The following is an 11,733-nucleotide window of genomic DNA, read 5'->3' as shown; positions in this document are numbered from 1 at the left end:
ACTCTGTTGATAGGCTTACATTCATAAAAAAGGAATCACTCTTGGATCAGCAGCTATCAAGCACCTGCTGCTTATGTAACTAATTTAATTTGCTATGGATCTGGAATCCCTTGAAGACTGCCTATGCTGACTATCCTATCCTCAATCATGATGATGCTAGCTTTCAACACTATTTTTGGTTTAGGGCACCGCTACCACCACCCAAGGCCCAATTTTTCTGCCCCTGTTCAACAGGGGCATGTAATTGCAATTTTTTTATATAATATTTCATTTCCTGCACCCAACAAGAGTAATTATGAGGGCTTATGCCCCATACACATGGTCAGACATTCTGACCACAAAATCCGTTGGATTTTGACCCGAAAATTGTCTTGCATGCGCACGGTCACACAAAGTTGTCGGAAAATCCGATCGTTCAGAACGAGGTGACTTACAAAATGTACGACGGGACTACGTAGAGGCCAGCAGCCAATAGCTTTCGTCTCCAAATTTTTTCTGAGCATGCGTGGCACTTTGTGCGTCGTAATTCTCAACACACGATCAGAAAAAGTCTGATCGGATTTTGTTGTCGGAAAATTTTAGCTCCAGCTCTCAAACCTTTTCCATCATCAATTCAGACGGAAAAAGTCTGATAGAGCCAACACACGATCTGATTTTTCGACAACATAATCCGATTGGAATTTTTCCGTCTGAATTTCCGACTGTGTGTACAGGGCATTATAGTGTTCTGGCACCACCAGGGCCCAATTTTTCTAACCTTATTTAACAGGGGCATGTAATTACAATTTTTTATATAATATTTCACAGCAGGGCCCATTCCTGCGCCCAACAAGAGTAACTGTGAGGGCTTACAGTGTTCTGGCACCATCAACACCTAAGGCCACATTTTTCTGCAGAATAAATAGGGAAGGCCGTATAGTATATATACTGCTGTTCAGAGTATATAAGGCTGGGGAGTGACTCCCATGCCATTTTAAAAAGGGCCTGGTTTGAATTTTGGAGGGGACATCCGCATAAATTTTTTTGTATTTTTGGTGGGGGGGTTCCCCTTAATATTCATACCAAACCCAAAGTCCCATAGACTTTAACGGTGTTCGCACACATTTTTTGCCTGTTCGCATGTTCTGCTGCGAACCAAACCGGGGGGTGTTCGGCTCATCTCTAAAGACAACATAAAGAACACCTACCTTCATGTCCCCATTGCCCCAAAACACCACAAATTCTTAGGCGCCCATGTCAACAGTCATCATAATCATTTCTGATGTTAACCTTTAGGCCTGAGAACTTTTAAAAAAAATACTGGTTGTGTTTATAGTCTTCATAAGTCATCAGGGAGTTTGGATAAGCTCATCTTAGCCCAATCCAGAATGACCCTAATATAAGCTCATTGGGACCTGGTTCTGATAGGATACTTTTTTATCATTGTATACAACAAAATATCTTAACCACTTGAGCTCCAAAAGGTTTTATCCCCTTCATAACCAGAGCATTTTTTTACTATTATGTCTTTATTCAAGCTTACTAACTAACTAACTAACTTTATTAGACATCCACCATTCCATGCTTTTTATACTGAGCCTCTTTTCATACAGGCGGCTGTCCTGCCACTGTTAAAAGCATGTTTTGTTAATTTTGAAATTCCAAGACTTCAGGCACAGTGATCACTTGCAGTTGTACATTGCGATTAGCAGTGGTTACGTGTGGCTGCGTTTAGCTGCAGTGGAACATTCTTGCCATTTTTGATGTGCTTCCTGTTTTTCATTTCTTATTGCCGCTGCTATCCGCAGGTCAAATTGTACACTGCGATTACCTGTGGTTATGTACAGTTAGCTGTGACAAATCGGTCCTGGACGCAATCAAATACATTTTTTCTAACCACACAAAACCCCATGTAACAAAACTATCACTAAACACAGTGTGTGAATGGGGCCATAGGAAAACATTGTCTGAGTTTAGGTGCGGTAGATAACTTCATCTATCCACAGCTAAAAGCTGAATTCTATCCGCCCACGTGAAAGGGACCTAATTCAGAGGAGCTGTGCTGGACGAATCTGGACCTGAAAACCCCTGTTGCAAACATGCCTGCTTAGGGGGAACCCCTTTTATCAATCAGAAGCTCTTTTTATTTTGCCATAGTCAATACTGTATAGTCAAGACTATACAGATCACCTACTCAGTGTTGCCAACCTCCCGTATTTTTATAGGCAGTCGGTAAAAACACGCCACTTTTCTCCTGTCCATAAATGCCCGTAACGAGAAAAGTGGCAGTAAAAAATGGCTGTGATGGCTCGGCTTGGAACTGCACATACGTGAGACCATCACCTTTTCGATCCTAGTATATTTGGCTGCGCTCATGGGGCAGGTTTGACAGAGGCTGTGTGGCGTGTGGCGAGTGATAGAGACATCATGGCTCATTTCCCACCAGCTTTACAAAACACCCAGGGGCCGAGTGGCCAGAGCGGAGGAGATGTGGCGTGTGACTGGCAGACTATTCTGTTGTCTGCGGGAGCGGGACGGAGGGAGTGAGACTGTTGGACCCCATCCACGGCAATGGACAGACCAGGCACACAAGCAAGGCAAGCCTGCAGACTCGGAGCTCTCAGGTGAAATATTCCGTCCAGCCCCAGACAGAGCCATGGGCAGAGGTGGAGAGAGACTGTCACTGTAGCAGGTGAGCTCTTCATCATCTGTGCTGTCTGCAAGTCAAATTCAGTTTCATGGGTGCTCATTCTTTCCCTCTTGTCCCAGAGCTAGGAAGGATGGGCTGTTGGGGGCCAAGCCTGCCTGGAGACTTTCACGGAGGTCATCTTTGTTGCACTACTGAAGTGCTGTCGGAGTCAGTCATTTTCATATGCTGTGGGTGGCAAATGTGGTGTGTCTCTCTCTCTCTCTCGCTCTGAGGCAAAAGCAGTCCCTCTCTCTCGGAGCAAAAGCTGTCTCACTTTCTCTGTGGGTGGGCAAAAGCTGTCTCTCTCTCTCTGTGGGGGCTAAAGCAGTTTCTCTGTGTGGGAAAAACAGTCTTTCTGTCGGGGGGAAAAGTGGTCTCTCTCTTTCTCTTTCCGTGGGGTCAAAAGTGGTCTCTCTCACTCACTCTGTGGACATAGGTAACAAAAAACGGATGGGTTACAATGACCTGCCATACTATATAAAAAATGTTTTTACTTTCAGATCTACTTGAAATCACATTACTAATTGTATATTATAGTTGTTTGTAGCTTAACCACTTCAGCCATGGAAGATTTGGCTACTCAATGACCAGGCCATTTTTTTGCGATACGGCCCTGCTTAATTTTAACTGACAATAGCCTGGTTGTGCAACGCTGTACCCAAACAAAATTGATGTCCTTTTTTTCCCCCATAAATAGGACTTTCTTTTGGTGGTATTTGATCACCTCTGCGGTTTTTATTTTTTGCGCTATAAACAAAAGAGGAGCGACAATTTTGAAAAAAAAAAACACAATGGGGGTTTTTCTACTAAGGCTCCATGCACACTGGAGCTCATAAACTGCAGTTTATTAGAGTTTGGGCGTTTTTTTTTTAAAGCCCATAAACTCCACTCTATGTTAGCCTATGTGTCCATGCACACATGGACATTTTTTAACTTTAATGAGCAGTGGAGTTTATGGGCTTTTTTCTGAACACCAGAAATACGCGTTCAAAGTGACGTTTTTCACCGCCAAAAACGACAAATGCCGATAAACGCTTATAAACGCGCATAAACACACGTTAATTAGTGTTCGGCATTCTATTTTTTCAATGCATTGTGGGAGTTTGGAATGCACTGTGGGATTTTTGGAGTGTCCTCTGTGTATTTTTATTGAAAACGCCCATAAACGCTCTTAAACGTTAGTACAAAACGCTGTTAAAAGCACGTTTTTCAACCAGCGTTTTCTGCCAGCAATCTGGCATCCAGAAAAAGCTTTTTTGAGCTTCAGTGTGCATGGAGCCTACAGGCAAATCCACTTTGCACTAAAAGTGCACTTGAAGTACAGTCACTGTAGATCCGAGGGGGACATGCAAGGAAAATAAAAAAAAAAAACAGCATTTTAGCTTGCACATGATTGTTCTTCCACTCGTTTCAGATCTACCTCTCAGATTTTCGTAAATAACCCCCAATATCTTTTACTTTTTGCTATAATAAATATCCCACATTTAAAAAAAAAATGTTTTCCTCAGTTTAGGCCAATATGTATTCTTCTACATATTTTTGGTAAAAAAATTGCAATAAGCGTATATTGATTGGTTTACGCAAAAGTTATAGCGTCTACAAAATAGGGAAAAGATTGATGGCATTTTTATAATTTTTTTTTTTACTAGTAATGGCAGTGATCTGCGAAATATAGACATATTGGACGCTTTTCACACATTTTTGGGACCATTGACAATTATACAGCGATCAGTGCTATAAAAATGCACCGATTACTGTATAAATGTCACTGGTAGGGAAGGGGTTAACACTAGGGGGAGATCAAGGGGTTAACTGTGTTTCCCTAGGTGTGTTCTAACTGTAGGGGGGAATGGGACTGACTAGGGGAAGAGAGATTGGTGTTCATACTTGGTATGAACACACAATCTGTTTCTTCTTCCCTGAGAGAACCGGGTTCTGTGTGTTACACACACAGATCCCAGTTCTCGCTCTGTCACGAGCGATCGTGGGTGCCCGGCAGTCATCATGCCCGCTGGCACTCGCATCAGCTCTGGGCACATGCTGCGGCGCCCCTAGTGGCCAAAAGGTGAAGCAATGTAAGGTGATTTTGATTTGCCCAGCCGAGCCAACCTGCCGCATTAAAACTGTGAGGCTAGTCCGGAAGTGGTTATATGCCAAAATTTTCACTTAAAACTGTAATTTTGTAACTTTTTGAAATGCCAGTAAATTGTGGGTGTTTAATCAGTAAACTTCAGTTTGGTAGGTTGGCAACACTGCTTACTCAAAAGAAGTTCTTACCCCTCCAGAGAAAATGGCATATTCGACCAGGGCAGTGGCAGAATCCTGTGACCTATGGTTGAAAGTATAAGCAGATTTGGTTTGTTAAGCAGCAAGGAGGAGTACTTCTGACACCTTTATCTTCCACTGTATACAAAACAAGTCTTTAGGTCCTACACAGGTATTGGACACATCTGTTGTTTCTTTTGCTTTTGGCACAGCATTAAACTTTGTAGTATTATTATTATACAGGATTCATATGGCACCAACAATTTGTGTAGTGCTTTACAACATGAGGGCAGGCAGTACAGTACAATGCAGTTTATTACGGGAGGAATCAAAGAGCCCTGCTCTATGAATAGAACTCCTATGTGTCTAGGGATATATAGAGATACTCAGTTGTTGATTTTTGAATAAAGATCATTTGCTTTAATTGTTCTACTGATTATTTCATAAGAATGCCAAGAAAATTCATAGATGTGAACTGTTTTCAAATTGCAATTCTGTTCAGCCAGTCTTGTGATCAAAAATTTTCTACATTAACCCAAATATGTTCAGGCCAATTTCCTGTTTTTTAATCCCTTTCCATGATGTTCCATCACCACCATCTTGCTACACCCTGCACTCCTCCACAGTAATGATAAGTGTATCCTTAATGTGGAGGAGTGTGGGATGTAGCAAGATGGCGGCAACTGAATGTCACTTCTGCTACAAATTCGCCTAATCTAATGAAACACTTGCACAAGTCCGCAGGATGAAACATTGTGGAGGTGAAGTATAAGAAAGTGATGAAGCTGCGGTAATGAGATCGTGACATGTGATACACAGTAGTGATATCCATTCATTCATGACATTCATGACTGTCATTCATAAGGGACATCTGGTTCCTTTATAGCAGAGCGGAATAGAGACTAGAGCTGGCTGCTGGTGTTATTGTGAATTATGACTTGCTAGTGACCAACACTGCCCTATACAATGACACCAGCCAACAACACAAACCAGCTAGTACTCTAGTCTCTCTCGGACAACTCACCACCCACCTACCTGCTCTTCTGGTAAGGGAGACTAGAGTAGTAGCTGGTGTATTGATACAAAGGCAGTGGTCTCCGGCAAACTGTCATTCACAACAACATGATCTGCTAGCTAGTACTCTGTTCTCTTTCCCTAAAATAGTACTTGGCTGTGGGTGGGTCTGGGTTCAGTTGTCTGAGAGTCTATAGTATTAACTGGTGTATGTTGTTGGGGGCTTGTATTTTTGTGAACGATGGTGCTCGTCTCCAACAACCGTCATTCACAAAAACATAACCACTATTACTCTAGTCTTTTTCCCTAAAATAGCTGGCAGGCAGTGAGTGGGCCTGTGCTCAGTCTTTTCTCCAGTGAGCAAAGAAGATGGCAGAGGGGTACAGCAGAAGAGGCACAGATGGCAGAGCTGCAGATGCTACAATGAAATAAGAGAAGTGACTTCAGTGCTGTGCTGTAGCACCTTCAAAAGAAACAGCCACCACAAACAGAAATGTATTTTTAATTTTAAAGCACTGCACATATCTGAACAGTACTGGGTCGGCTGGGGGATTCAACAAGAAGTTTCAACTTCTGGTGCTTTCAGAGTATAGGTCCATTTTCAGGTTTGTGCTGCAGCATTATATAAAAGCTTTGATTCGCGCTGAAATATATTTAAATGAATTTTCAACAAAAATATAAAAACTGTTGGAAGTGTGATTTTTCTCCAACACTTCTAATTTACCTAGAATATTATTATAATATTTTAAATGTTATGTCAGAACATAGGCGCTGAGCGGCCTCATATTTGCGTATGTTAGTGTAAATACAACTGTGCTGAGAGCGCTCCCGGGAAAATTACCAGAGGCTAATGGAAAGCTCTCAATTGTGTGACTGCCATGACAGGCAATGACAGCAGTCATAAACCCTGCCCCACCTCTCGGCATACTAAACTCCTTAAAGGGCCAGGAGGCGCCGGCTCCAAAAGGTTAATAAGATATGTCTAAGGCCGCGTACACACGGGCGGATTGTCTGCCCAACTAAGTTCGGCAGACAATCCGACAGACAGTCCGTTCAAAATTTGCATGAACGGACTTGACCACACACGATGAGCAGACAGTCCGCTGAAAGCGTGCGTGATGACGTGTACAGCACGTACGACGGGACTAGAAAAACTACGTCCTATACACTGCAATGCAACCTTCGGCCGTGTAAACCCTTTCTGAGCATGCGCCATACTTAGTCCGTCCAACTTGCCTACACACGAGCGGACTGTCCGCTGAAACCAAGTTTGGACGGACAAAACCAAGTTTGAATGGACTGTCTTACGGAAATTCCGTAAGACTTTGTTCGTCAGACTGTCCGCTGAAAAAGTCCGCTGAAGCCCACACACGAGCGGATTGTCCGCTGAAACACTGTTCAGCGGACTAAGTTGGACAGACAATCCGCCCGTGTGTACGCGGCCTAACACACAGCATAGGCATACTTAGAATTACACCTCAAAACACATTCTGCTACACCTTCTGAGTATGGGGATACCACATATGTGAGACTATTTTTTTTACAGGCTAGCCACATAAAGGAGGCCCACAATACAGGGAGTACATCAGGTGTTCTAGGGGCATAAATTACACATCTCATTTCCTGACTACCTATCACATTTTTTGAAGGCCTTGGAGCAGCAGGACAAACACCCTCAAGGTATCTTCTAAGAGGCATGATGAGTCTTTTGAAGACTCTTTTCTCTTGCCACAAGTTTTTGGAAAACGCAGAATGAAAATAAATTTTCGTTAATAAGTTGTTAATTAATAAGATATTTACTACATACAGCATAGGCATACCTAGAATTACACCCCATAAACACATTCTGCTTTTCCTCCCAAGTCCTCCCGAGACCCAAAATCAGCACATTGGCTAAACGGTTAGCACTTCCATATAGCAGCACTAGGGTCATTGGCTTGAATCCCAAACATGGCACTACCTGCATGGAGTTTGCATGTTCTCCCTGTGCCTTCCTTGGTTTCCACTCCAAAGACATACTAGTAGGTAAATTGGCCCTAGTACAGTGCCTTGAAAAGGTATTCATACCCTTTGCAATTTTCCACATTTTGCCATGTTACAACCAAAAACATAAATGTATTTTATTGGGATTTTATGTGATGGATTAAAACAAAGTGTCACATAATTGTGCAGTGGACTGAAAATGATAAATGATTTGCAAAATGTTTTACAAATATGTGAACAGTGTGGCGTGAATTTGTATTCAGCCCCCTTTACTAACTAAAATCGAGTAAAAACCAATTGCCTTCAGAAGTCACCTAATTAGTAAATAGAGTCCACCTGTGTGTAATTTAATCTCAGTATAAATACAGCTGGTTTGTGAAGCCCTCAGAGGTTTATTAGAGAACCTTAGTGAACAAACAGCATCGTGAAGGCCAAGGAACACACCAGAAAGGTCAGGGATAAAATTGTGGAGAAGTTTAAAGCTGGGTTAAGTTATAAAATAAATATCCCAAGCTTTGAACATCTCACAGAGCACTGTTCAAGCCATCATCCAAAAATGGAAAGCGTATGGCACAACATACCAAGACATGGCCGTCCACCTAAACTGGGCTGGGCAAGGAGAGCATTAATCAGAGAAGCAGCCAAGAGGCTCATGGTAACTCTGAAGGAGGTGCAGAGATCCACAGCTCAAGTGGGAGAATCTGTCCACAGGACAATTAGTCGTGCACTCCACAAATCTGGCCTTTATGGAAGAGTGGCCATTCAACAAGCCATTGTTGAAAGAAAACCATAAGAAGTCCCCTTTGCAGTTCACAAGAAGCCATGTGGGTGAACTTTTTGGCTTAAAAGCAAAACACTATTTTTGGTGGAAAACTAACACTGCACATCACCCTAAACACAAAATCCTCACCGTGAAACATGGTGGGGGCAGCATATTGTGGGGATGCTTTTCTTCAGTAGGGACAGAGAAGCTGGTCAGAGTTGATGGGAAGATGGATGGAGCCAAATACAGGGCAATTTTAGAAGAAAACCTGTTAAAGTCTGCAAAAGACTTGAGACTGGGGCTGAGGTATAACTTCCAACAGGACTTGGAGGTTGATTTACTAAAGGCAAATAGACTGTGCACTTTGCAAAGTGAAGTTGCTCCAGAGCTCAGTAAATGAGGTAAAGATTCACTTTGCAAAGAATACCAAATCACATGCAAGGAAAATAAAGAAAACTGCATTTTAGCTTTCACATGATTGGATGACACAAGTCAGCAGAGCATCTGCTCATTTATTAACCACCTCAATACAGTGCAGAAACACCCCCTTCCTGACCAGACCAATTTTCAGCTTTCAGCAAAACAATTACTCAGTCATCCTACACTGTATCCATATGAAACTTGCGTCCTTTTTTCCACACAAATAGAGCTTTCTTTTAGTGGTATTTAATCACTAGTGGGTTTTTTATTTTTTGTGCTATAAATAAAATAAAACGTAAATTTTGGGAAAAAAATGCCTTTTTCTTCGTTTCTGTCATAAATTTTTGCTAATTAGTAATTTTTCTTCATAAATTTTGGCCAAAATTTATACTGCTACATATCTTTGGTAAAAATAACCCACATTAGTATATATTATTTGGTCTTTGTGAAAGTTATAGAGTCTACAAACTATGGTGCCAATCACTGAAAATTGATCACTTCTGATCAGGCCTTCAGTACATCAGGTGTACCTCATTTCTTGAGACACTAACAAGTCAGGAAAGTACAAATACCCCCCAAATGACCCCTTTTTACAAAGTAGACATCCCAAGGTATTAAGTAAGTAGCATGGTGAGTTTTTTTAAGTTGTCATTTTTTCCCACAATTCTTTGCAAAATGAAGATTTTTTTTTTTTTTTTTTTTTTTTTACTAAATTGTCATATTATCAGGTTATTTCTCACACACAGCATATGCATACAACAAATTACACCCCAAAATACATTCTGCTACTCTTCCCGAGTACGGCGATACCACATGTGTAGGACTTTTACACAGCCTGGCCACATACAGAGCACTAACATTGATGTAGTACCTTCAGACGTTCTACGAGCAAAAATTACGCATCTCATTTCTCAACCACCTATTACACTTTTGAAGGCCCTGGAGTACCAGGACAATGGAATTTCCCATAAAATTACCCCATTTTGGAAAGCAAACACCCCAACGTATAATCTGTGAGGCATAATGAGTCTTTTGAACGGTTCATTTTTTTCCAGAAGTTTTTGGAATATGTGGAGAAAAATTAAAACCCATTTTTTTTTTACACAAAATTGTCAATTTATAAGATATTTCTAACACATAGCATGTATATAGCAAATATTATACCCCAAAATACATTCTGCTACTGCTCCCGAGTATGGCGATACCACATGTGTAGGACTTTTACACAGCCTGGCCACATAGAGAGGCCGAACATTGAAGTAGTACGTTCAGGCGTTCTAGGAGCATAAATGACACATCTCATTTCATTCCTACCCATCACACTTTTGAAGGTCCTGGACCACCAGGACAGTGAAATTACCCACAAAATGACCCCATTTTGGAAAGCAAACACCCCAACGTATATTCTATGAGACATGGGCTGCAAATAGGTACTCGGGTACTCTGATGGCCTGGTGACAGGTACTCGGGTACTCTGATGGCCTGGTGACAGGTACTCGGGTACTCTGATGGTCTGGTGACAGGTACTCGGGTACTCTGATGGTCTGGTGACAGGTACTCGGGTACTCTGATGGTCTGGCAACAGGTACTCGGGTACTCTGATGGTCTGGTGACAGGTACTCGGGTACTCTGATGGTCTGGTGGCAGGTACTCGGGTACTCTGATGGCCTGGTGGCAGGTACTCGGGTACTCTGATGGCCTGGTGACAGTTACTCGGGTATTCTGATGGCCTGGTGACAGGTACTCGGGTACTCTGATGGCCTGGTGACAGGTACTCTGATGGTTTGGTGACTGGTATTTGGGTACTCTGAAGGGCGGTGACAGGTACTCATATGGACTGTGACAGGTACTCGGGTACTCAGATGGACTGTGACAGGTACTCTGGTACACAGATGGACTGGAACAGGTACTCGGGTACTCAGATGGGCTGTGACAGGTACTCGGGTACCCTGATGGACTGTGACAGGTACTCTGTACTCTAATGGACTGTGACAGGTACTCGGTACTCTAATGGACTGTGACAGGTACTCGGGTACTCTAATGGACTGTGACAGGTACTCGGTACTCTAATGGACTGTGACAGGTACTCGGGTACCCTGATGGACTGTGACAGGTACTCGGGTACCCTGATGGACTGTGACAGGTACTCGGTACTCTAATGGACTGTGACAGGTACTCGGGTACCCTGATGGGCCGTGACAGGTACTCGGGTACACTGATGGGCCGTGACAGATACTCTGGTACCCTGATGGGCCGTGACAGGTACTCGGGTACCCTGATGTGCCGTGACAGGTACTCGGGTACTCTGATGTGCCGTGACAGGTAGTCGGGTACTCTGATGTGCCGTGACAGGTACTCGGGTACTCTGATGGGCTGTGACAGGTACTCGGGTACTCTGATGGGCTGTGACAGGTACTCGGGTACTCAGATGAACTGTGACAGGTACTCGGGTACTCTGATGGGCTGACAGGTACTCTGATGGGCTGTGACAGGTACTCGGGTACTCTGATGTGCTGTGACAGGTACTCGGGTACTCTGATGGGCTGTGACAGGTACTCGGGTACTCAGATGAACTGTGACAGGTACTCGGGTACTCTGATGGGCTGACAGGTACTCTGAT

The sequence above is a fragment of the Lithobates pipiens genome, unplaced genomic scaffold (genome assembly GCF_037356315.1).
Source record: "Lithobates pipiens isolate NorthernLeopardFrog02 unplaced genomic scaffold, aLitPip1_a1.2 Scaffold_13, whole genome shotgun sequence".
Classification (NCBI taxonomy): Eukaryota; Metazoa; Chordata; class Amphibia; order Anura; family Ranidae; genus Lithobates; species Lithobates pipiens.
This window is presented reverse-complemented; position numbering follows the sequence as displayed.